We start from the raw sequence: 27,039 nt of genomic DNA on the forward strand, positions 1-27,039 counted from the left end.
TTCGCTGCGGGGGTTAATCCCCCGCTGTCCTGGGGGGGAGGGGGCGCGCACAGCACCCGCATGCTCATGACGAGCTCAGCTTGTCATGAGGCACGGCGCTCCTGTGCTCATGACTAGCTCAGCTCGTCACAGGTGCATTACCTGCCGTGGAACGCTCGCACAGCAGGGGAATTATCCCCGCATGCGAGCGTTCCACGGCTCATGGCGAAGCTGAGCTTGTCATGAGCACCGGAGCGCCGTGGCTCATGACGTGGCTCATGACGAGCTCAGCTCGTCATGAGCCTCGAAGAGGATAAAGGATTAGTGGTGAATTAGTATAGTGAAATATGAAAGTAGTTTGAGTGGTGGATATTAGTCATTTATTTGGATTTATGAAAATATCAAGTGCAGAAAAGGAAAAATTAAAGTGCCACTGCCTTCCCATCAGCAGAGCGTTCTATAAAGTCTCGTCGCCACTGTAGTGTCCTGGCCTTTTTTGCGTACTCCCGCATCCCCAGGTGGTTTCCGTAAGACAGAGGCGCTTTGATTTTCCTTCGCTCTCTCTGACAGCAGAACACTGTTCTGGTCACGCAGGATTCGTCTTCCTTAGCGCCCATTAGCTCTAATCTCTCAGGCCGTGTTTCCCATTGACGAATAATCACTTCAGCGCTCTCTCAGGTTCAAAGACATGGGCCTTGGCGGGCAGTGCAGGTTTGATCATCCGGCTTTGTACTAGGCCTGGCGTCGGATCAGAGGCTTCTGCCCGGGCTCACATCAAGGGTAATATTCAAAACACAACTTGGAGTGTCATCCAGGCGCAGGTAAATCCCTCCACTTCGGATTCTGGCCACCAACCGGTACCAGGAACGCGATGAATAGTTGAAAACAGCGCCCACCTGGGAGGAACAGGCGCTGCCTTCGCATCTGTGTACTTTAACGTCATGTTCATAGGCCATGTTGCAGCCACCGACCCCCAGCTGCACCGAGAGTGTTCATTCGCCCCCTTCATGTGACGTTTACGTTCCAAATGGTTCTAAAAAGAGAATTTGTTTATGGCAAATTTTTTCAAAATGTGATTGTCGCCTACCTCTCCTGACAACCGAACACAAGTTCTTATTCAAAAGTCATACCACATACCAGTATGAGACCGGGTCAAGGAAGAAGTAGCTGTCAGCCATGATTTTATTATTGCTGCTAAACTATGCTCAAATCAGCAGCTAAAAGGATGCAACATCCCTAGTCCGTCAAATATTCAAACATTTAACGAAAGTTTGTGAAATTTGCAAAACACGCATTCTGCAAAATTTCACAGGCGTAAAAACATTTCCCATTCGCCTCCTATAAACATGTTAAAAAATAAGTGAAAATCTGTTGAAATATTTCCTCATTGCTCAGAAAAGGGATAAAAAAAATCTGAGGAAATTACAAATAAAAATCACATTTTATGTTTTCTACGCTAGTGCTAAAAATAATGAGAGAGCATCGAACTTGACTCGATGTTTAGAAAACAAGCCTAATGAAATATGCAGGGTCTGTGTCGCCCTCACCTGCGCCATTTCTTAAGTTATGGACGGCGAGTCCTGATGTCAGGTCTCTTTCACATATCTCCTCGTCATGTTGAATGTTCCAGAGTGTAGTGTGGCCCTTGAAGGTCCCCATGGCGTAAGGGGGCCCACTCCGGCCATGTGTATTTGTCTGTGTATATGTGTGGTGGAGACACCCTGGGTGAAATTTAAGGGTTGGTGGTTTTGGCTTATTTCGTTTTGCAGGGGGCCCACGCATTTTGTGCTTGGCCATCGACAGGGGTCCACCACTATAAACTCAGCCGATCCTAGCCCATTTATTTTTCACTGCTGTTCTTCACACACAATCCTAGAACAGTAGTGAAAAATAAATGAAGGATAAAAGAAGACTGTCTCAACTTTGATTTACTGAGGACATTGACTCTTGTGGGACTTAGGTCAGGATATATTCAAGTATTGATGTTTATAGTGGTGGATTTATCCATACTATTTGGTTGATGGTGGATGGCCATCACCTTATCCTTTGAGCTTTGAGATTGTGATTTACCTTACCAACTGCAACTCGGCACAATTGTCACCCAGCCATCTGCTCGATAGTGGACAACTCCGATTAGTCGTAGTAGAAGTAAAGACTCCCTCAGTAAGTGTTTATTTTACAAGCAGTTTCTTGAAAGCTGCCATTGTGGATTCACCTTCTTGGCCTGAGTCATTCCTCCTTCTTTTCTGATGTTGATTTGTGATGAAAGTTCAGGTCAAGATAGTAAATTTGATAATAATTTCTCAAACTTTACAAAAAACAGGAAATTTTGAAAAGTCTGAAGGAACCAAGAAATTTGTGGGGAGCTACGAATGTGGACTGTTCCTAGATGTTGCTGCCAAAGTGGAAGCGATCGTCTTGAATCTCGCCTCATTTGACCTTAGCATCGAATCTCGCGATGTGGCTGATTCGGTTCACATTTGTTTGGTCATTGTCAAGCTACAAGTGTGCTTCTTCAAGTACAGTTTTAAGAGGTTTTACATTGAAGCAGTATTAAGTTAAAGGCAAGGCATGAATGTAGATACTTAATGTGACCGAGGGTGTTTATTGGGGGGCCATCGGCTGGTTGAGCAAAAGTTTCTTATATCCATTAAAAGGGTAGATAGGATGGGACTGATGGTCCTCATATAAGGACAACACTATTCTCCATACCAGTCTCTAGGTGTCATCCAGAGAATTTATTTGGCATCCCTCTGCAATCTGGGAGTTGCAGTCATGGTTCACTTCAATTGACCAACGTGTCCTACTGTTCTAGAGTAGGGTGATCTGCAGAATCCTTAGTCGATGGGCTGGTCGGTAAACTTATTCTTATATGAAGAGACCTAGACTAACAGTAGGAGTCGGGAGTCCCCATACAACATTACGTGTAACCAAAATATATTTCTCTTCGAAAGCGTTTGCCACACTACTTTCGCAGATCACACAAAATTTCACAGGCTACAAGTCCATATTGTTTGCATTGTTCTTTTTTTTATGAAAATAAGGTGGGACTTTTCAAACCGTTGCATAAAACATGGTTTTAAAACTCTGAATTTACACATGCTTTAATATTTTGCCTTACTGCTTAGATTCTACAATTCTACATCGCGAATAACAAATCTCTACATTTCTGTTATATCTAACACTGAGCCAGCAGCCCGCTTCACTTCATTTACCATGTTTTCCAGATCCACCCGGAAACAATCATTTAATGTTAAACTGTTCTCTTATAGGGACGCGCAAAACTGTGTCTTGAAACAGTGATTCACCACCTTTGAGTCATTCAATTACATATTTTGTCCTGTAAATTAGAACATTGACCCTACTGGTCAACCCAGGCCTTAATGCAAATGCAATTTCCTCAAATTAGACATGATTTAGAGGTAATATGAATAATGTTATTTTATTCTTCAGCTCTGGGGAACAGTAATTCTGAGCCCTGGAAGAATGTGGTCATTAACCTCTGTGCTGTATTGCAAATTAAGCTATTCAGAAATATTCGATGTGCTGATACTTTGGGAAGCTGGAAGTGGGGGTATGGGTGTGGAGCAGGTATAAAAAAATGAAAGAAGAAGGAAACTAGACAACGTGTTCTCAATTTATGCGCAAAATTCATTCCTTTATGTATGAACCATAATAGCATGAGAACCGGGCTCTTCTCAAATGTTGAAATGAAAAATTGTAACATGTTCTTACTCCCTCCTTTCTGCAAAGATTGCAAAAAAGCCTTATCTTGATCAATTCCAGAAGTGTTACTTCTCTTGCATTTTGGACCATATAAAGTGTGTTTGATAAGGTAAAACAAACACTGACAGATGGATTTCTCAAGGTATGATTTTAACGGGAAGCATCTCCTAATTAATCCTGGGTAGAGTTCATGGAGTTCCCAAAAAAACTCCACCAAGTTAGGCAGAGTTCCGTGAGCGGCGGTTTGGGTTACTTTGCGCCATTAGCACTGATTTTAGTGCCAGGTGTTTGTCCCGTGCTGTAAAATCGGCTTGAGTAGAAGTTCTACTTGAGCGGCAGCTTCCTGAACGTGAACGGAAGGTTTCTCAACGCGAACGGTAGCGACCATCGGCGACCACCCACATTGAAAAATCTTGGTGGGAAGTGCTCTAGCATTGGGGTTTCATTGCTCCCACTTGCCAACTTACAGTTGGCGAGCGCGAGTGAGGAAAAAACTCTGCTATGCGGAACGGAGTTTTTCAGAACTCCACGAGCTTCGCGGAGTGCGGAAAAACTCAGTAAACTCTGCCGACGGAGTGGAGTTCAACACCCAGGCTTACTCCTAAAGGTCAAATGCCTGCTGCGTAATAGTTCCCGCTAGGCTGTCCCTGGGTCTCTGGTATGGAGAGGCGTGGATTTGTGTTTCAGCCCTTCGGGGAGCACTGCCCCGTGAACGCTTAAGGTTCGCAGCCACCAGAGCCCAGTGGCAACTTTATGTGATCCCATGGAAACCTCTCATCACTCCCTACTCCCCATAAATGTTCCCCAGGTTCTTCCGGTGCACAGTCAACTGACTGGATCAATTCTTTTTGGGTAGGTTGGGAGTTACGGAGAGAAGCAGGATCTGCAGAATATTTTTTTTATGTCCCTCCCTTTATTATTCAGCAAGTATTTGCAGTTTCAATATTTTCCCATATTATCCTGTTTTCACGTCCCTAACATTGAACCTCCTTTTATCTTGCACCCAGATCTCTCTTTCATACACCCCTGACGCGACCTCCTTTTATCTTGCACCCAGATCTCTCTTTCATGATCTGCTCATCTTTTACCCATCAAGAATAGAAATGACGCAGCACCTTTTGTGCAGGCAACAGGTAAATATCATTACAATGACTTGAAAGGATATCTCTCAAAACCTCATGCATGTGCCAATGTTTGCTGGGCTGTGTATGTTACCCAATATAATGTTTAAATGGTGCATACTGGCGTATTCTCTGAAATTACTGGGGTGCCCAAAATAACCTTCTTGGAGTGGAGAGGAACTGGCAGGTGTCACTCACTTCTTCTGAATTATGTTCGTATTATTAAGGATATTGGGACCAGAAAAACCTCTCAGAGAATCTCTCATCTCAAGGTGGAATTGTGGAGCCCCCCTCCACACGGGAAACATCCTTTACAACGAAACCTTTACCACGCAGTACCTTTACAACGCAGGTATTACAACACAAGTCGTTACAACGACTTGCGCTGGAGGGCGCTGTAGGATAGGGAATAGTTTAATTTACAATCCAAAACCTTCCCTACTATCCACGGGGACTGGAGTTGGAATAGTAAATTAAACTATCCACTATCCAGCGCCCCCCCACGCAAGTCGTTGTAACGACTTGCGTTTTAATACCTGCGTTGTAAAGGCATGCGTGGTAAAAGCATGCGTTGTAACGACATACATCCTCTGTTGTTCCCTCACGAATAATGTAAGAGAAAGGGACGTGATTATTAATAACCCAGCAAACAAGATAAATAAAATGGTGGACCCCAAATAGACCCCAAACATCTTGCATCACCCATACACTAACTACTTCCTTCCTACGTTATATCTGGCAGATATAAAGCAAGGTTCAATTGAGATGGTCTCTGTTGAGTCGAGTACAGCCCCCATACTTTGATGACGTGAACACCGAGGCCTGAGGTTCATTTCTCAGCATGCCTCTAGCAACGTTTTTTACTTTTACTTTAAACTCATTTTGTATGGCGCACGAATCATCCCCTGGGGGATCTCTCTTGGCTCCTGAGAAAGAACGACCACATGTAAAGTAAGATCTTTAGAATAAGCAAGTCTGGAGCATTTTTTTAAATTAAGGAAGGTTAGGGCAGGGATGGATTTGGTCAGGGAGCTTGTTCCAGTGTTTGGGAGCCAAATAAGAAAAGGCACAACCACCCATTTTAGCTTTCCTTATTCTCCGGCTGCAGAGCAAGCTGCGATTACTAGATCTAAGTTGTCGTCCAGATTGATAACGCTCAATTTTATTAGTCAAGTAAGCCGGTCCAGATCCAGGCAGGGACTTAAAGACCATACATAGCAGCTTGAAGATAGCTCGTTTCCCAACAGGTAACCAATTTAGTTGGCGTAGGAGAGGAAGAGAAGGGGTTCATACTGGTTTATTAAGGGCAAGACGGGCTGCCGTATTTTGCATGACCTGTAGTTTGGATTACAACTCTTCCCTTATTCCTACCAGAAAAGAGTTGCCAACGGATCCATCCGCTGTGCCGTGCCCCGCCCGCTTGCATCCTTGAACCCTCTTCCTGGCGGGGCGGTCTGTTGAGGGAGGAGACCATCTACTCATACTCTCTTCGGATCCTCCTCCTACCTCGCTGCAGAGACCTGGAACTCTCTACCTCTGCACCTCAAGCAATCACCGTTGCGGCCTCAATTCAGGAAGGACCTCAAGACATGGCTCTTCCACTGAATTGCAGACCCCCCAGCTCATTCAGACCCTAATAGGTGATTAGCTGCGCTCTATAGGAATCCTGATTGATCGTTTGATTGGTTGAACTCTTGTTTCTGTTACGCCACATGAATTTTGTTCATGTTTTTAGAAGCATGTGGAAGCCATGGCTGTTGTATCTTTTAGTTCCTCTGATTGAGACCCAGGCAAGTTTGTTGGTCCTTGTAAAGCAGCTCCAGGGTGACCTGCACAGCAAACTGCTGCAAAGAGTAGAAACGTATTATTGAACACCGTGTCCTCTTGTTTCATCAGATCTTTCACTGCCCCGGGCCACATTAAAGAAAGCATCCAAAGGACTATGTTAAGATGTATCTTAAGCCTTTTTTTCTCCACCAACTGTCAAAAATTCACTCTTGGTGAACAGCCAAAGGAATGGCAGATGAATGCAAAAGCATAGTCATAATGTCCTGGAAGGTGGCAGCAGTCCTGCCTATACAGTTGCGGCGGAAATATATAGTTGGATGGGTCAATGCGGAGTTATCAATACATGCTGACACCAGGACTATGGATGGGCGATGCCACCTAATGGATCAAGGCTCTGACTTCTTAGAGCGAATAGACTAATCGAGACACTTATCCCAGAGGCACATGTCACCGAAAGGTAATTGCAACATCAATCACAGGTGGAGGTGCGGGATGATACCTTCCCCTCAACCACCCAGGATCCGGGCAGGAGACACATCCCGAGAGCCACACGTTGGGTCTATCACCTGGGGACACAAACAGCGGTTCCATAGGAGGCGGGGATCAGGGATTGCGTACCTTATACGCCGTTCAGAAGGTGATGCGTATAAATGTATTCATGATGGGATGGGAGAGAGGGTGGGCAGTGAGAGCGGGGTTCATGTTATGTTCTTTCGATACTTTGCAGTGTTGCGGTACCTCTGGCTGTGGATGGGTAACCACATTGTTCTGTTAATCTGTTTTTGCACATATTCAACCTGTTTCCTCTAAGAACTGATGTATCGTGGATAAGGATCACTGTTGATCGCCGCGTGAGTGACACTGTCATCATCATCAAAGGCTTTATTCAGTTAGAAAATTAACCAGAAAAGCAGACAACAAGAAAATCAACAAAATACAGTTACATATCATAAGTGATAAGGAGTCCCAAAAATACAGTCAAATCAAACAAACGCACAAATCACGTCATAATTAATTCATATACTAGTTCACTATTTAGACACACATAATCAATACAATTCTAAAATATTAAAATCTAATCATTTAAAAACGTTTTTAAAAAAATTACAAAAAGAACAACCAAAGGCAAGACATATTTACTTGCCCACCATCTTTCTAGCTTTCACCAGAGCAGCAAGATAATTTACACCATGAAACAAATTCGATCAGTTAGCAGCAATTGAAGATAAAGCATAGCTGGTTTACAATGTTTAAAATTAAGGGTCCTTAAAAGAGAAATTAAAACCTGAAACTTCTTGTCACAAAATAAACCACAAAAAAACAACATACGAAGTTGTGGTTGAAGAGTAATCGAGTCACATGGACAAGGTACCAAGTTCTTTACATTATTCTCATTTGAGGGGTAAGACACCAAAAAATGGGTCACACCAAGCCGAAACCTTATCAAAATGTATCTGTGATGTCTGGATACCCTTAATAAGTATAGATCAATGTTAGGGGTGGTACATAATGGGAGAAAAGATGCCAACAAACTCTTTTTTTGCTTCGACCTCCATTCTCGTTACCTCAAAATGGTTAAAAGGTTCCTGTCTAATCGTTATTTTGTCCTGTGGCATTATTGTCTCAGGGTTAGTAAAAAGTTAAAATCTATTAATATCCAATAAGATGTGTTTTACATACATGAGCCATTTACATTTGCACATCTCTGCTAGCCCCGGACAATCAGACAACAGTGACTTCGTCAATCTAACTTCTGGTCTGACCAGACTGAAAGTCAGAGCCCTATTGGAGCAATACCTACTACGTCAGTCAAATACTGGAGGCCCGCCTCTTCATGATTTATGTACACGCTGGGCCGGACTGGCCGTAGGGGGCATGGGGTGTTTTCCCGGTGGGCTGGAAGGTTGGGGCCAGTTTTGGAGTGGTGGGGACTGTTTTTGTTATTGGGGGCCGGTTTTGCAGCAGTTTTGTAATATTGGTTCCCTGTAACAAAAGCAGCAGCAGTGCTTCTCACTAGCACCCCCCCCCCCAATGGAGAAACTAGAGACACATTTACGTGGAGGCAGAAAGGAGCTATTCAACTATTTGGACATCCACATACTATGGCATAAGATTGAACCAAAAGCACAGGTGCACAACCAACAAAATTGGATCAATAAGAACAGTTATAAAGTCCATATCCAATAAAAAGAGAAGGATTCCTCCGTTTTTCAATCTCTATTCTATTTTCATTTTGTGTAGAAAAAATAGGGTCCAGTTCTAACATACAGTACACCCGACGCGTTTCGACATGGTACAGGACTTCATCAGGGCACTGGATGATGATGGAGTCAAAAGCCTCCAAAGGCTGAAGAGGACATAGAAAAATTCTGCTCTTAGGCTGTTTCCCTTCCGGAAGAATATCATATCAGGACTTTGAAGCCGTCTGTGTAGGAGCCACGACTAGTCAATGATTACAAACCCCATGGCATAAGACATCGATTTATTTTTAGAGAGGCCTAACTCTGTCATAAAATGTAAAAAAAACATTTAAAAGTGGTACTGTCATGATATGTATACGGCAACTGTTCTATACTCAAAATTAATAAAGATATTTAAAAGATAATAATAATTCAACCATGATCCCCTGATGAAGTCACCCAACCAGGAAAAGCTTGGCCGAAACCCTGAGGAATGGAAAAGCTGCTCCTCAGAATCACAGCGTGTTGGTATGGAACCTTGACATTGTTGGGAAAAAACACACCCAGCACATCTTGTTTACTCTCTAAATGCCTTTTAAAGATGTAACACCAAGATCAACTAATCCGTATAAAAATAGTCTCCGTTTGAGCTATTTATGGCTTAAATGCACATTTGTTTGCTCATTTTTTTGTGGCTTTATATGGAGTGAACTTGGCCCAAGGGCAAGAGAGCACTTTACAAGAGGAAAAGAAGTAGAACATAGATAACAACATAAATATTAAGACCCCAGAAACCCCCTAGACCCTCTGCATTGAGAGAGCGCGTGAGCTGGGTGTTGTTTTTTCAACAGTGAAATTGTTCATGCACGTTGTTCTTTATGCAGTTTCTATGCACAAAAGCGATGCACGTTTTCAGTTCTTTAGTAGATAAAGGGTTAATGATTAGAAGTTCTGCTACTTCTTGGAGAAGAGATTCAAACATTACCACACTGGGCGTCTCTCACACTTAAAGGCAATGCTACCAGTGGAAATGTGGTGGGGGGACTTGAAAACTCCCTAACCTGCTTATAGTATTTCTAAATGCAAGCAGCCATTTTGAATGAATATGCTATGTAGCTGATCACTATTTTTCCTAGGACTTGTTCATTGGGCAAAGTGGCCACCTGCCCAGGCCCCCACCTCCCAAGGAGCCCCTGGGAAACTGAACTTTCACTCTGGCAAACTGTATGTCTAATCTATTTCACCTTTAAACCTCTCCCCCCTCTCTGCCTACATCTACCCCTGACTCTGTCTTTCTACTCTTTGCCATTTTAAGGATTTTTGAGGCCTCAGAAAAGACATATTTCAACTGTTTCTTTTTATGCTGTTAAAGTTTAAAATATAATTGAGTAATGTTTGGCGTTATGCCAGCTTGAATCAGCAAAAAATGGGTAATGAAATTCAGATTTATGTCATACCGGGACCCCCAAAATGTGCCTTGCCCAGGGCCCCCGAAATAAGTCTTGCCCAGGGCCCCCAAAACCCTCAAGATGACGCTGCATTCTCCTACAATGGCCACATTACAGTCCAGCGGGGCGAAGAACTTGAGCCGCTATCAGACATAGAGGTTTGGATTTTTGGGGGATGAGATTAGAAGAAATTCAGTCTTTGTTGGGTTGTTTTGGGTGGTGGTTTCCTATCCACTGCTGGCAGCGTTGGAAAGCAGACCAATGTCAATTGGGCAAGAAATCCTTCACTTGTTCTGGGTATCAACTGCATATTGGTGCTAGAGAATTAATTGCAGAGTCACTCCAAGTGGGTTCGATATATAGATTAAACAATCCTGGGGATACGATTCTTTTTTTTGTTGCAGTTTTATATAGAGCGAACTCGACCAAAAAGTATCTGAGCGCTTTACATGAGTTACATTACAGACGGACACATTCATTTTTTGCTAGGCACAGTGAGATTTAGTGATTTGCCCAGAATCACAGGATGTTGAGCCGAAGCCAAGACAGGAACCCGGTTCCCCAGCTCCGAGTCGTCAGCTCTGGCCGTTACGCCACATCCTCTCCTTTTGAGTCCTGTTGCTTAAGGAAAGTCCATGACGAGTTACCCTTGTCATTAGCGCTGAAGGGGTTAACATACGTCACATGACTCAGTACGCAAATACAATCCAGGGCAGTGCAGTGACCACAGGTTAGTATGTACATAACAGCGCCTGCGCTCCGCAGACACAGGGGCAGGCGCTGAACATGGGCCTATTGTTCACAGCCCCGGAATCCCAGGATCACACTGTGACAGTGTTATTAATTCTGCTGCGCCCCCCCAGCGTGGCCCTTGGCCTCTCCTCCTCGGTGGCCGGTGGCTTCCAGAGAGTGATTCATCCCTGGGTGGCGACGGGCTTGTGTTTTGTGAGCCCGATTGATTCCTGGCAGGGGAGATTAGAGCCGTGACAAGTGGCGGACAAGGGTGAGCCCTGGAGGGGAGTGACGGGCCGGCAGCAGGGGAGGGCCCCTCACTCCCCCCCGCCGCAGACAATGGCCGGCTGTGCCGGGCTGGGGCCCCGCCAGCTCCTGTCGCCTCGTCCCGCCGCCCCCTCGACCCCAGCCCAGCCCGCTTCCCTTTCAGGAGGAAACAGAGCACCGCGATCACAACCCCGGAGCGGCCAGTTATTGTTTCCGCTCCCTTTTCTTGGTGACACGCAATTATTAAACACCCCCCACCCGGGAGCCAAGCAAGTCCGCCAGAAAAATATGCACGAGACAGAGGCCCCTCCGTCCCCACACCTTCCCAGTGCTGTCATCAGTTTAGCTGTAATCTCATTCTACTTGGAGACGTCGAGTGGACGTGGCCTAACAGCCAGAGCAAAGCAGCCGACCTCGAAACAGGGCCACCGGGCTGGAGTCCCGGCCTCCACCCACTCCGCACCCTGTGATCCTGGGCAAATCACGCCACATCCAGGTGCCTTTAAAAAGTGCAAGTAATCTGGTGCTCGTGTAAAGAAAGCGCTTTAATGTCCTAAGGTCAAGGTCGCAAGATACAAACCCCCCCCAAAAAACAGAACCCCCCCACTACCGTGACTCGTGAAAGTAAACTTGGCTCCAAAGTTCTGTTCACTTGCACTTTACTCCCTTTCTCCTCCCACTACCTACTCAGGCCCAAATGGAAGGCTGTTGAGGGCATTAAGTGGGTAGAAAAAGGGTCGCGTCTGTAAAAGGGGCGTGGCAAACGAAGCTTACTTATTGTCATGACCTATGAAATCACAAATGTAGGCTGGCACTTTAGCTTCAGTGCTGTGCTTGGCACCGCGTGCCACTTGACCAGTTCTCGGGCCCTTCCTTTCAAGTAATTCATCCTAACAGGTCACACAGAAACGAGCGGGTAGGCCCAGAACGGGTCAAGTGCACTTGGTTTACCAGCCCTTGTCAGCGCTGATTTTTATTTAGTATCAAATAAACGATTTGCAACAAAAATTTTGTTCTAAGTTTTTAGAATTGAAAATGTGTCCTTGATGAAAATATGAGATACTTCAAAAATGTGATTGTGAATTAAATAAAAAAGGTTTGTGGGAGGTGAGTGTTCCATGCAGGGCACAAGTCCTAAAAATGAAGTGGGGGGACGCTGACGTCACGACAGGAAGTGACGTCACGAAAGGTGGCTTGCACCATCAGACTCATTGCCTCCCCTCGCTCACCCCTTTGAAGCGATTGCATCAGAGTAACCAGCGCGTGAGCAGCGTTCTGAATGAGCTCCGATCTCGCCCAGAGAGGCCAAAGAGTGAATGTGTGGCTCCATTTGCTCCAGTTATCGAGCTCCTGGTAAAATAAGTGCGGGGACGGCGCCCACCCACGTGGTACCCCAACTCGAGCCCTGGTGCCATACCTGCCAACCTGAAGAACAATCTCACAGTGTGAGGAGGGGGCGGGCCTGGAAGGGGCGAGGCCTCGTCCCGAGAAGAACCTAGGAGGCACTTTTGACATCCCCCCAAAAAAAACTTCTATTGCCCATGTCAAAAATGTACGTCCGCAGTTCACAGCCTCTGAAAACGAGCTGGAAAAGCACTATTCACAGTAGTTTCCAGCTTGTTTTCCCTGACACCGTGTGATATAGGCTCCTCACCGGGAGACCAGGTGATGGGAGTCGATATCGTGTGTCACACCGTGGCACCGTGCGAGTTGGCAGGTATGGTGTTCTCCTGAGTTCCACTGACTGCATTCCCTGTCTTTGCCTTAGGTACACACTTGTCCTCCTGTAAACACTGCATTTACCTATTCTTTCCCACTGAAGATGTCTAATTCCATCAATAACTCTAGGACAGAATTATTATTACAATCAAATTCCATGCGATCATCAATCAATCAATCAATCATTTGTTAAGCGCACTACATACCCGCGAGGGTCTCAAGGCTCGGGGGGGCGCTACTGATCGAACAGCCAGGTCTTGAGTATCCTCCTGAAGGTCAGCAGGTCTTGGGTCTGTCGTAGGCTCAGTGGGAGGGTGTTCCACGAGGTGGGAGAAGGATCTCCCGCCGGTGGTTGTTCTTCAGATGCGCGGGATGGTGGTGAGTGAGAGGTTGGCAGAGCGTAGCTGGCGGTTGGGGATGTAGAAGGAGAGCCGTCTGTTGAGGTAGGCTGGGTCGGTCTTGTGGAGTGCCTTGTGTGCGTGGGTGAGGAGCTTGAAGGATATCCTCTTGTTGACGGGGAACTAGTGTAGGTTTCTCAGGTGGAGGGTGATGTGGCCGTGGCGAAGTTCGTCGAAGATCAGTTGTGCCGAGGCTTTTTTGATGCGTTGTAGTCATTTGATGAGTTTGGTCGGGGCTCCCGGGTAGAGGGCGTTTCCGTAGTCGAGTCTGCTGCTGACGAGGGCCTGGGTGACTGTCTTTCTTGTATCTGTCGGAATCCATCTGTAGATCTCGCGGAGCATGCAGAGGGTGTTGAAGCAGGAGGAGGATACGGTGTTGACTTGCTTGGTCATTGAGAGAGTTGAGTCGAGGATGATTCCCAGGTTGCGTACGCGGTCCGTGGGTGTCGGGGCTGCCCCCAGTGCCGTCGGCCACCAGGAGTCGTCCCAGGCTGAAGAGTTGGAGCCGAGGATGAGGACCTCCGACATGTCCGAGTTCAGCTTCAGACGGCTGGTCTTCATCCAGTCGGCGACGGCCTTCCTTCCTTCGTGGAGGTTGGCTTTGTCGGTGATGGGGTCCTTGGTGAGGGAGAGGATCAGCTGAGTGATGTCAGCGTAGAAGATTATGTTGAGGTTGTGCTGTCGGGCTATGTGTGCGAGCGGGGCCATGTAAATGTTGAACAGCGTCGGGCTGAGGGAAGATCCCTGGGGTACGACGCCGATGATCTCGGAGGCTTTGGAACGGAATGGGGGAGGCAGATGCTCTAGGTCCTGCCGGAGAGGAAGGAGGTGGTCCAGTCCAGAGCCTTGTCTCGGATCCCTGTGGCGTTGAGGCGTGCTCGTAGTGTGCGGTGGCAGACGGTGTCGAAGGCGGCAGAGAGGTCTAGGAGGATGAGTGCTGCAGTCTCGCCGTTGTCCAGCAGGGTCCTGATGTTGTCAGTGGCGGTGATGAGGGCAATCTCAGTGCTGTGGTTGCTGCGGAACCCTGACTGGGAAGGGTCCAGGATTCTGTTTTCTTCGAGGAATCGGGTTAGCTGTCTGTTGACGGTTTTCTCGATTACCTTGGCCGGGAAGGGGAGCAGAGAGTTGGGCCGGAAGTTCTTGAGGTCTCTTAGGTCTGTCTTAGGTTTTTTGAGTAGGGCGTTGATCTCAGCGTGTTTACAGATCTCTGGGAAGGTCGCGGTCTTGCGGGAGAGATTGATGACATTGCGCAGGTGGGGTGCGATGTAGCTGCTTGCTCTGTTGAAGTCGTGGTGCAGGAATGGGTCTGACGGAGAGCCGGAGTGGATTGTGCGCATGGTCTTGATGGTGTCATCGATGCTCACGCTGGCCCAGGCTAGCAGGGGGTCATGGCCGATGGTGTACGGAGGGTCTGTTGTGTTGCTGTCTGTTGGGGCTGTCTGGGTGTTGAAGCTGCCGTTGATGTCTGCTACCTTGCGGTGGAAGAAGGTGGAGAGGGAGTCGCACAGGGCTTGCGAAGGGGGAATGTCGTTGGTGTTGGAGCTGAGGTTGAAGAGTTCCTTCACGATGTTGAAGAGCTCCTTGCTATTGTGTGCGTTGTTGTCGAGGCGGCCTTTGAAGGAGGTCCTCTTGGCTGCCCTGATGAGGTGGTGGTGGTAGCGGATGGCGTCCTTGTGTGCTGCGTGGCTGTCCGGAGTTTGTTCACTGTGCCATTTCTTCTCTAGTTTCCGGCAGGCTTGGAGTTCTGGGGTGAACCAGCTGATCCTCTTGCTGGTGTCTATGTGGGGGGGTTTCTTCAGTGGGGCGAGGGTGTTGGCGCAGTCCTCGATCCAGCGTCTGAGGCTGTGGGCATCGTCATCGGTGATTGAGGGTTCGGTGGGTGGACTGAGAGCGAGGTTTGCGTGTAGTTGGTCTTCTGTGATTTTGCTCCAGCAGCGGCAGGGGATCTGTTGGGTGCGGTGGTTAGTGGTGGGTTTCTGAAAGGGGAAGTGGATGGAGCGGTGGTCGGTCCAGGGGAGTTCGGTGGAGTGACTGACGGATACGTGCGGGCTTGAGGAGAAGACGGGGTCGAGCGTGAGGCCGGCGGGGTGGGTGGGCACTGTGACGAGCTGCTTTAGTCCGAGGTTGGCGAGGTTATCGATCAGGGTTGTGGAGTTTTTGTCGCTGTTGTTCTCAAGGTGAAAGTTAAGGTCTCCGAGGAGGATGTAGTCGGGGAGGTCAGGGCTTGCGTGCGGATCAAGGCGGCGATGGAGTCGCTGAACTGGGTCCGGGGGGTCAGTAGACGATGGTGCCTCTGAGGGTGGAGTTAGGGTCTGTGTGGATCTGGAAATGCATGTGTTCAGCGGTGCTGAGCGCGTCGTCGGTGCTAGTCGATACCCTGATGCTGTTCTTGTGGACGATGGCGATTCCTCCTCTGACTCCCTTGGTGTGGTCTCTGCGGGTGATCTTGTAGCTGTCTGGGATGGCTATGGTGATGTCGGGTGCGGAGGAGTTGTTAAACCAGGTCTCTGTCAGGAAGGCGACTTCCGGGGATGTTGTGTCGAGCAGGTCCCAGAGCTCGAAGGCAAGCTTGCGTGCGGAGCGGGTGTTCAGTAGTATGCATCAGAGGTGGTTGGGGTCGTTCTTGGCGGGTGGTTTGTCGGCTCTGAGGCTGGTGTAGCTGCAGGTGAAGGGGCCGTGTGTGCGTTTCGGGGCGGCCTTGAAGTAGGTGTGGCTGGATCATCGGATGAGAATTTCTTTTACTGTCGCAGGCCCTATTCCCAGCCGCACAAGTGGGATATTTTTTTATTGGGGGAAAGGAATGCTGGGTGGTAGGAATTTTGCATATTCCTGCAGGATCTAGAAATTTCCCTCACAGAAATGCTAGTAAAATGCATGATTTTAGCCAAAGATTGCGGTTTGAAGAACACTGTGGGTAAGAAAAGGCAGCAGGATCCTTGCAGGTGACACCTTGGACTCCCCTGAGTGTATAGTTTACATAAATGTCTGGGTTTGGTAGGTTTCTCAGGGTGACAGCCAAACCTTGACCCAAATTCTGCAGCTAGCCACTTTGCCAAATTGGGTCGTTTTTCATTAAAAAAATGTGATGTCTCGATGTCATGTTTTGCCGCCTTTCCTGTCATGGGCACAAGACCCAACCTCACGTGTGTGTACTGTTTTTATTGGGAGAGGTGTGGAAACAGAACAATAGAACATTTGTTATTGCCAACTGTAGTCTTCTTCATTTTGACTACCAAACGCAAGCCAGTGCAAATCACATTTTGCGAAATCCCTCTGACACACTTGATACTGGGGATAACCCCGAATTCAGAGGTGTGCAAATAACCAATGCTCCTTAACTCAGTATCTTGCACTCATTGCAACAATTCATAGGTTTCCTTCATACCTATTTTTCATTCATTAAATTTCACCATATGCATTTCTGCATGGTTGGCACACAATGAAATATCATTATAAACTGGAGCTCAGTCATATGCTGTGGGCATTGCATGTTTTTGGACAACCAGTAGACACTATGGATCTCTGCAACCAGAAAGGTTTGACCGATGTAACATTATATTACTTTTGTAAATCAGACATGGGGGTTAAAAATTACAGGAGAAAACTTTATCACTGATTGCTATTTTTTCTATCTCCTTTTTATTATTATTTTCTTTAATTCAATGATTAGTTCCTTCGGGAAAACCTGATCAATCTACACAATAATACCTTGCTGAATTTGGATTTTTGTCTAGTTTTGTGTAGCTTTCCGGTTCACCCGTTGGTTTCACACTTGTTTCCAATAGAAACTGCATGTAGGTTGAAACCACAAAAAAATAGGAAAAAAGAACTACCAGAAAGAAAAATGGAAATAAGTGCTGAAAAAATTTGTTTTATTTTAGAGTTGTACTTGTTCCTCGAAGCTGGGAAGATGGGAATTTTAGTACAGCAAACAGGGCCTGATAGGCCGTAGCAGGCATCGGGTGTTTTCCAGTGAGGCTGGAAGGGTGGGGGCTGGTTTAGCAGTAATGGGGGCTGTTTTTTGTCACTAGGGAGGTACCAGATTTGCAACGGTGCTGCAATATCAGCCCCAGTACCAATAGCAGCAGTGCTTCACAGTTGCACTGCCCCCCCTCCCCGGGGCAAGTCCTACAAAATTGCCAGGGGTGCTTTGGATTGCCAGTCCTGATCTGACTGCAAACCTTTTGTTGATACAATTTTTTAGGGGAAAAACAGGCTATCTTGCATCTTTAAAAAAAACAAACATGTTTTAAAAATATTTTGGCTATTTTCTCGTTTCCCTCGAAGATAATCCACAAACCATGGGTACCTTTAGAAATTTCAAGATATGGGAAAAAGGGACGCAAATTTCACTAGGATGCCATTTGTGGAAACATTTATGAAGGCTTAATTAACTACAGTGTCACAAACATCACAAAAAAAGCTCAGCACTGGATTGTTTGAAAGATTCCACAGCTGAAGGACCCTTTCACTCATGGTCAAGACAGAGATCAGTGTTTGAGCTTGTAAAGTTAAGGATATGAATATAGGGCCCTTTAGGGATCAGTTTCAATATGCGTTTTTCAAGGTTCGGCGCTGAGCACTGGCATGAACCGCCCGATTCAAAGCTTTGGAGTCGAACGTGTGATTTCATCAGCAAGATGCTACCCATGCCACTTGGTAAATTGTCGTCCATGAACTTATGGCACACAATGGCTTGCAAGTGCATTTACATAGCGCTCCATACGCTGGTGAGCTCTTCATTCTATGAGGACTATAACCAGGCCCACTGGAATTATGCGGCAGTGGACAACCAAATTGGTAAACATTGTTTACAATGCGGTGTTTACACCGCACAACTTTTACCACGTTGCCATTACAACGCAAGTCGTTACAACGACTTGCGCTGGATGGCGCTGTTGGTTAACAAATATTGTGATTTTATATTCCAACACCTTCCCTACTGTTACGTGGACTGGTGTTGGAATATAAAATTATAATATTCCTCAATCCGCGCCCTCCAACGCAAGTCGTTGTAACGACTTGCGTTGTAATAACCGCGTTGTTAAGTACCGTGATCTAAAAGATCGCGTTGTACTGACATACATCCATCAAATTAGACAGCATGGTTGACTAAACCGTGTGGCAAGAAAAAGCAAATTATACTGTGCAATGCAGATCATCTTGTAGTAGCATTCCTTGATTATTTTGATATTTTTACACGGTCTGTGCAAAGATTTCACCCAATGCATAAATAAGTAACTAAACTTCACTAGCCAACCATTGCGAAGGGCCATCTACTGCGCAGGCTGTATTTGTTGTAACATTTGATCAGTTTGAGCTAGAAAGAATTTGTTTTGATGAAATCTGGTTACTATGCAAGAGATGATGGATTATGTGGCACATGCGGCAAATCCATATTTAAGCAGAAAATGCTGCGGCCACAGAATCACGAAATTGCATGGCCCTGTTTATAACCATCTCTTAAGGCAGCAGTAGTAGGTGGAAGTTCATGGATGTAAATTATAGGTATCCAGAAGTAGGAGGGGCTTTCTGTGGCTTGACCTTTGCCTCTTCTTCAGCGGCGCGTGTTACCCCAGGAGCTGCGCGAGTTACCCCTGGCGTTGTGCGAGTTACCCCTGGTCTGAGAAGTAACGAAGTCTAAGAGCCCGTTTATTTTCTGTGGTTTATACTCCTCGCCATTCAGCGGCAAAGAGGAGTCAATTGAGAGTGGAAGAAGGGATAAACAGGTTATGCTACTGGTGGTCAAAGTATGCGTGACGTCACATCCGCTATCGCTGGCCTGTAGATGAATCGCAGACCATTTATTTTATTTTATATATTTTTATTTTATTTAGGAAGTTTTCTATAGCGCTATCAAGACCCGGAGGTATCAGAGCGCTTTACAGTAAGAGAATGACATAAAATCAACAGAGACATGACATATGAAAGGTATTAGCAGTCAACGAGTGTCAGAGTGAGCGGATTCAGTGTAGTCGCATAGTTCAGGCGTTGCTTTCTGGACGAATTATCCACAGCCAAGGGAGCGGATAAGGAACAAGGATTTGAGTTGGCTTTTGAATTCCACAAAAGACGGTATAGTTCTGATGTGAGGGTGGATGGAGTTCCAGATTTTGGGGGCGTTTCCCGTGAAAGAGCAGTCCGCTGTTCTTTTCTTCCATGTGCCTATATTTTCCAGGGGATAAGGGCTCACACTCAATCCAGAGTGCCCATTGACTTGCCAATTGTATTGGCTTGAGGGCCATCCTATAAATATATATGGATCAGAAAGGCTCATATAGTGAGTCCAATGGCAACCGTTCTGGCTTATAACTGAAAGGGCCTCTTTAGTCATCAATGGTGAATTTAGGTATTTAATACATCATCAGAAATGGGCTGTGACACTCACCCATGCACTCATGCATTCATTCATCCGTCCACTAACTCATTCTAGCATTCACATACATACCGTTACAATAAATCACACACAAAAAGTCTAACAAGCATATGCAAGATAAATTAGGGGAAAAAAGTTTTGAAAAAAAGAGAACAAAAAAGTGCAGTATAAGCACTCTTCTTCAGTGGAAGCACACAACTTATGAACCAATGCAATGCAGTACTGAAGGTAACTAACATGTGGACAGAGCTTAAGCCTCTAAGTACTTCTGGCAGCTCTTTTTCTGTTGATCGCATAAGGACTGGTGCCAGCTGCGCTGTCAAACCAGACCCAAAAAGGACTGCCAGACGCATCCATTCTACCTGCTTCCAGGCAGATAATGACGCCTGGTCCTTTCTGCCTGCCTTTTCCCTGCAGATATTTAGAACCTAAAGGCAAGTCATCCAGTCCACTGCCACGCATATATAGTTTATTGTTGAGCCAATTCAAGCTGCCTAGTCCCAGCAAGGGGTACCACCGATCCCATCTGCCCTAGGGCAGTGGCGACTCCTACCGGGAAGCAGCAGTGGGACAGAGTGTGGGTAGAAAAATAGAATTACTTACCAGCCGGCCAGCTAGCCACCACCTCTCCTACATCCTCTTCCTGACTTCTTGTGGTAAGCAGGAAGCACCAGGGCTCCCAGGCTCCCTGCAGCCAATCGCAATGCTGCAATGTATTGTTGTGATTAGTCTGAGCACCGTGTTTTAACGCTCAGCCAGGGGCTGGACGGGTGGGCATGTTCTCCACCAAGGCTGTAATGCAGCCTGGGTGGGAAACATGAAAAGTGCGCGTGACTGTTTGGCCCTTTCGAGTCGACTGGTTAAACATTCATGCTCACATAGGGGGTGCAAACCACTCCTCCCCCTGCTCTTAGAGCAGCCCGCCCCACAAAGACGCTGCACCAGGAAATAATAAAATGATAATAACCTCGAGTTATCAGTTTATTTTTCCTTTTTTTACACTGCAAAAAGCAGTGGGGAGACGCTCCTCCGCCTTAGCTGAGGAGCCGCCACTGGATGTACCTGCTCTGCCCAGGACCTTTACATACTCCTGTGGCCCCCCCATTCTAGAGACCACCTCACAGAAGTTTGCAGTAGGGCCAATTTACTCCACTGATCTGTGTTCCAAGTTCCCTGAACCTCAGCATCCCTCGGCCCACCCGGCCTGCCCACGCCTGTTCGCTACAGAGGCCCAGATCCTAAATCATGCCCTATTCTATATTAGAAATTCCACTTACAAGTGATGCAGTTTAAACCCAGCCTTATTTACGACTTTGTTCCAGGGAAGGAGAACATTCTATTGCAATCAATTACACTGCTATTAAGTGCTAAGGGAGCGTTGATACACAGCGGCGGCCATGCGCACTGCGCTTCATAGAGAGAAATTCAGCTCTAAAGTGGTTTTATGTGAAAGGTCCTTAGCGACCTGAAAGTCTAGCTTTCATGGGCGACTTAGAAGCAATTATTATGCATTTACCTCCTGGCCTCGCTTCCTCAGCAGTAAAGAAGTCAGAAAGACGCAGTGCCAGGGCCCAGCTCCAACGAGTGCGCTTCAGAGCCCCATAACAGCCACTGACTCTTGCAGAGCGCCCCCTGCGGGCAGTGCGTTTGATTGACATGTGCAGCTCAAGAACTTGCAGGATCTGAGCATAACAATGGTCCTCTCAGCAACTGGCTCCATCCAGGGCGCGCTGATGCCTCACATGACCCTCTTCCATCACCGCTCTGAGCAGCTGATGCTCATGGGACAGGCGTGAGCATGACTTCAGCTCTGATCATGCATCAACAACAAAACAACCATTATTAACCCCTCCCATGCTCATGACGAGCTCAGCTCATCATGACCGTTAGAACGCTCACACGCGGGGCTAATTCCTCTTCTGTACTGGGCGTTCTAAGGAACGGGCGTGGTCCTGACGAGCTCAGCTCTTCATGAGCACACGAGAACCTTGGGGCGCTGGGCGCATTCCCCGCCCCCCAGCACAGCAGGGGAATCTGCCCCGCAGTGAAGGGGTTAAAGTTATGCCTCAGACTGTGAAAAGGCATTTCTCTGGTATATATATGGTTTAGCTGTATAGAGGCCGGTGAACAGGAGACGCTGAGGGGGGTGTTACTCGGCCTTGCGGCTCAAGGGACTTCCTCGGGGGTGGCGGGCAGCTTGCACGGCTATTGACCCGGTCCTGGGTGGTGGGAATGTGCGGGGCATGTGGGGCTGCAGCACTACGCTCGAGGGACTTCTTTGGGGGGGGGGTCGGGCGGCTTGCACAGGCGCCGGGTGGCAGGGGTGTACAGGGCGTGTGGGCAGGCCCGGACTGGCCGTTGAGGGCACCGGGCAATCCCCTGGTGCGCCGCAAGGGTGGGGGCCGGTTTCGGGGTCCTGGGGGCCGGTTTTGTTACAGGGCTGTTTATGCAACATAGCTGCAAAATCGGCCCTGCAACAAAATCGGCCGAAAACCGGCCCCGGCAAAGAGCTCAGACCTCCCCCCGGGGGCCGGCCGAGCACTTTACCGGGGCCGGTTTTGGTTCCCAGTTCGGCCCTGCGTGTGGGTCTGCAGCTCTACATGCCATGAACAGATGCTTACAGGGTAACATGTTTCCTGTCTACAGTGAAGCAGTGTCCTGGTTTGGGGAACTAGATTTTGCTCTTCGAGGTATAGTAATATTTTTATGATTACTATCTATGCTTGTACGACCAGGTGAGGTGAGTTGGCGGGAAACTCACTACCACAGTTCCACTCGGGAGGAATAAAAAGCCTTGTAGTTGTTCCATATCCCAAAGAGAGCTGAGCTGGTGTATGGCTTGTTTTGCAGCCTAAACCCATTCAAGATTTGTGTTCTGTCCATTGTGCTGCCATCTGGTGTGTGGGGGTCAATAAAATCTTTTAAAATAGTTTTACTGTTGAGCTTTGTTTTCTCGTTTCTATTACCTTTCATAAAGTGGGTGGACGCTTTGCATATGTTTTAGTGGGCCCGCTTTGTACCATTTGTGCAAGTTAAAGACCAAGGGCCTTATTTATGAAGGCCTTGCGCCGCCGGTGCGTCACTTTATCCCATTTTAAAAGTGACGCACCGGCCGCGCAAGGCCTTCATAAATAAGGCCCCAAAATGTTTTATAGTGCGCCTTGCGGCACTCCTCCCGTTTCCGAATAACAGTTGTTACTGTTACCTGATTTAATGATATGCAGTTCAGCTTCTTAGGGTGGCGACCCTGGAGTTCATAGATGTCTTTTTAAACCATCATTTTAGGAAGGACTCACATAATGCACACACATGCTCTCTACTCTGCACTCTTTCAGTTTATCCTCTATGTTCACTTTCTCGACCCTTTGATCTGACTCAGTCATCTCTTTGATGTTTTATGTACCTTTTAATCTCAGTGTCGCTAAATAAAACTTTATAAATAAATAAATAAATATGGTGTTTTCAAGCAATCTCTATTCTCTCTCTCTAGCCTACCATTGCATTGATATTTTTTGACGCGACAGGCTGCTCTTTCTCTCTGTGCCAAAGCACTTGCCTTTCTTACTGTTGTGGTTGCCACGCCACTGGTATTTTAGTGATGCTTTAGTAGTTTCACTCCCCATTGGCTCACCTCTATTCTCTCTCTTTCTCTTCCACTCACTCTTTCATTGTTCTTTCACTGCACATTCTCTCTATGCCAGCCCACTGCCCTGTATTTCTGCCTTTCCACTCCACTATTCCCTGACCCCTCTGAGCTCTTTCACTGTCCTCTATATGTACTCTATTAATTGTCACTCCTCTCATCATAGTCTTATTTTGTCTTTTATTGGGTCTCTTTCTTCTTGCTACTTTGCTATCTGTAACTCTCTCTACTTCATGGCCACTTCTCTGCCATTCAGTTTCCCTTCACTGCACTCTCTGCTCCTCATCCCATCGGTTATCTCTCATCCTGAAATGTCGCTCATCAGAGTTCTTGTATATTTCTTGTCTCTATTTTCCTTGTCATGCCTTTTTATCATAAATGTGCTCCTTCAGGTGCACCTAATCTGAACTGGTTTCAGTTTTCTGTGGAATAAAATGAACCCAGCAGAGGGATATTGCAAAACAAAACAGAATATGATTCACTTCCGTGCCAGTATCTAAGCATACAGTAGGTAAAGTTGGGCAGTGTTTCCCTTTTATACACATTTTGTGGGCAGATCCAGCTGCACATAATACTGATAGTCTCTTATGTAAGCATGATTCAACTTACATCTTGATATATTCCCTTCCTTATACATGTACACTAGTCATGTACTTATGTATCTGTATATCTGTCACTTTACTTCTACAGTTACAAATAACAAACCACACATGTGTGTCTCTCCAATGCACTACCCTGTCTCACCATATACCTCTCTCAGTATATCCTCTCTGCCTCCACTCTCTGACTCATCCCAAACCTCATTTTACTACTTTAATCTCCAAAATAACCCTTTCTGGACCCTTCCCTCCTCTATCCCTCCTTGGAGCTCCCCAAACCTCATTTCACTACTAAGATCTCCCAAATAACCCTTTCTAAATTCTCCCCTCATGTATCCCTCCTTAGGCTAATCTGAGACCTCATTTTACTGCTATGGTATCCGGAATTCATTTTTAGAGACTCTTCTCTCCTCCATCTCTCCTTTACTCATCCCAAACCCCTCCTACTGCTATGATCTCCCAATAAACACTTTCTAGACTCTTCCCTCTTCCATCCCTCCACTGTCCTTTTCAATCCAACTAACAGACCCACATGCCCACCACTCAAATTAATTCACATTTCCCTATACTAATCCACCACTAATCCTTTTGGGTTCCGGAGTAACGTGCTACTCACCGAAAAGTGCTTCGATGCCTCATCAGGGGTAGTAAGCTCTATATAAATACAATCATTATTTGTAATTGCATTTATACAGCGCTTTATACCCCCAAGGAGGTTTACAAAGCGCTTTTAGTGGACGGTAGCCTGCTACTCCGTACAATTTTATGCCATTAGTAAGATTTCATTGCGATGAAAATGAACTTCAGGCACCTCCTTGCCCAGTTACTCTGCACTTTATTTGGTTCTCATTTATGTTCCGAATGTTGCTTTTTCCTCGAGGTATACACAACGGTATAGCCTGAAGCTAATCCGTGGTGTAGCAAAGAGTCCCTAATTCAAGCCACAGCAAGCCTTTGCAAAGCCTGTGGTTCTCGCCTATACAAGATCTACTGGCCTTGTCAATGTCTTGTTAGCCAGGTTGGACAGCAGCACAACAGGTGTGAAATCTGGTTGAAAATAAATAAAATAAAAGCTCTATGATGCGGTCAACGCTGGCTGCAACATAGCGCCTTTTCTTTACTTTCACAGGTCATGCACAACATGGCTAAAAATACATTGATAAAGACAATAGAGCTTGTATAGGTGAGACCTGTCAGCTTTGCCAATGGTTGTTTTCTGTCCGGAGGAGGCAGGTGGAGTGGGTGGGGGAGTTACAGGGTGATGTGGCAAGCAATAATGAGATGAGAGTGAAATGGTGGAGGACACTGCAAGGAACGACCCGGCAAGCAACAACAAAAAAACTCTATTATGCGGCCAGCGCGGGAAACATCCTTTACAACGCAACTTTTACAACGCACTACCATTACGACGCAACTTTTACAACGCAAGTCATTACAACGCATTGCGCTGGAGGGCGCTCTAGGATAGGTAATAGTTTAATTACTATCCAACACCTTCCCTACTATCCATGGGGACTGGAGTTGGAATAGTAAATTAAACTATTCACTATCCAGCGCCCCCCAACGCAAGTCGTTGTAACAACTTGCGTTGTAAAAGTTGCGTCGTAATGGCATGCGTTGTAAAAGCATGCGTTGTGATGTCATACATCCGGCCAGCGCTGGCAGCGTCATAACTCTTTTTTTCTGACATTTAGGATAAGGCAAGCAACAACGGAGGGAAGGGGGCATTGTTTTGCCAATAAGTAGGAGTATCTACTCAATGTGACCCAACATGGAGGGCAGCCGCGGCCCGCGCATGTAAGAGCAGTGGGGCCAGGTGAGGGGGGATTTCGTCGGACGATCAAGAGGTAAAATTAATTATTTATTTAATTTTCCCTCGTCATTGTCCGTCGAAATTCCCCCTCACCCGGCCCCACCACGCTTACCTGCACTGGCCGCGGCTGGTGCCTGATGTCCACCAGCCTTGGAGCAGGTCACCGAGTTGCTTTGCTTTGTGTAGGTTGAGGTAAACTGACACAATATGGCACATTTTTGGATGTGTTTTAATGGGGTGCAGATTATGGTGGCCTAGCGAGAAGTGGTATCTGGGGATATGTGAGAGTCACTCACTGTCAGACCAAAAATGATGGTGGTCAGTCCAAATCAAGTTGCCATCTGCGGTTAGATGCTATTGCTTGTGAACGACAGCGTTCAATGGGAAAATTGCTGAAAGTATTTCTGCGTTTTGGGGGGCAGCGCAGTGTAGCGTCAAGGTTCTAACAACTAAAATCTGCTCAGCAAGATTTAGAGATGGAAGGTATACATCTTTCACAAGTCAGCGCCCAGTCTTTTCATTTGCCTACACATTTGTTGTGGTTTTTGTGCCACTTTTTGTGGGTATCTTTTCTTGAAGTGCTGATCCCACATGTTGTGGAATTCTCTTGTGTTTTTTTGAGTTACTTTGTCTGCATTCCCTAAGAAGAACCTTAGACCTCTGATGATGAGTACCGATTGGTTCCTATCGTTAGTCGTGGTTTTTATTTATTGTCCTCTGTGCTCTTCGCAGCATCCTGCGGTCATTGGCCGCCCTTGGGTTCTTGTTCCACCAGATTTCTCAGCGAGTGACATCACAGGAACTGCCATCACAAGAAGTGATATCAGATCTTAAGCCCTCACATATATGTTTAGCAGGTGTATCATGAGTACATTGGAGCACATTTCGAGTGCACTTGCAAACCCCCCTGATTTAGGCAGAAGATTCACACTTCTGTACGCTACACGTAACACAATGTTACCTTTTGTCAGCGTTAAGCTTTCTCGAGCCATTGTGCTTTAAAAGAGATAGTGATATTTAAATTATTACAAAGCCTCCTCAAGGGTAATAAGCGTATATCAATGCAATTTATGTTGTGCAAATACTGGGAAAGATCAACACATCTGACATTCTTACAGTGCATGCAAATCTCCTAAACAGGGACTGAACAAGGTGAAAAGCTGCCTCTCTGAAGTATGTGTGAAGTGCTAACAAGATGTGAGCCTTTGTTTCCCCTCTGCTGCATTTGCATCAGGTGTGAGGCTCCTGAC

Source organism: Lissotriton helveticus, chromosome 12, assembly GCF_964261635.1.
Source record: "Lissotriton helveticus chromosome 12, aLisHel1.1, whole genome shotgun sequence".
In the NCBI taxonomy this organism is placed as follows: domain Eukaryota; kingdom Metazoa; phylum Chordata; class Amphibia; order Caudata; family Salamandridae; genus Lissotriton; species Lissotriton helveticus.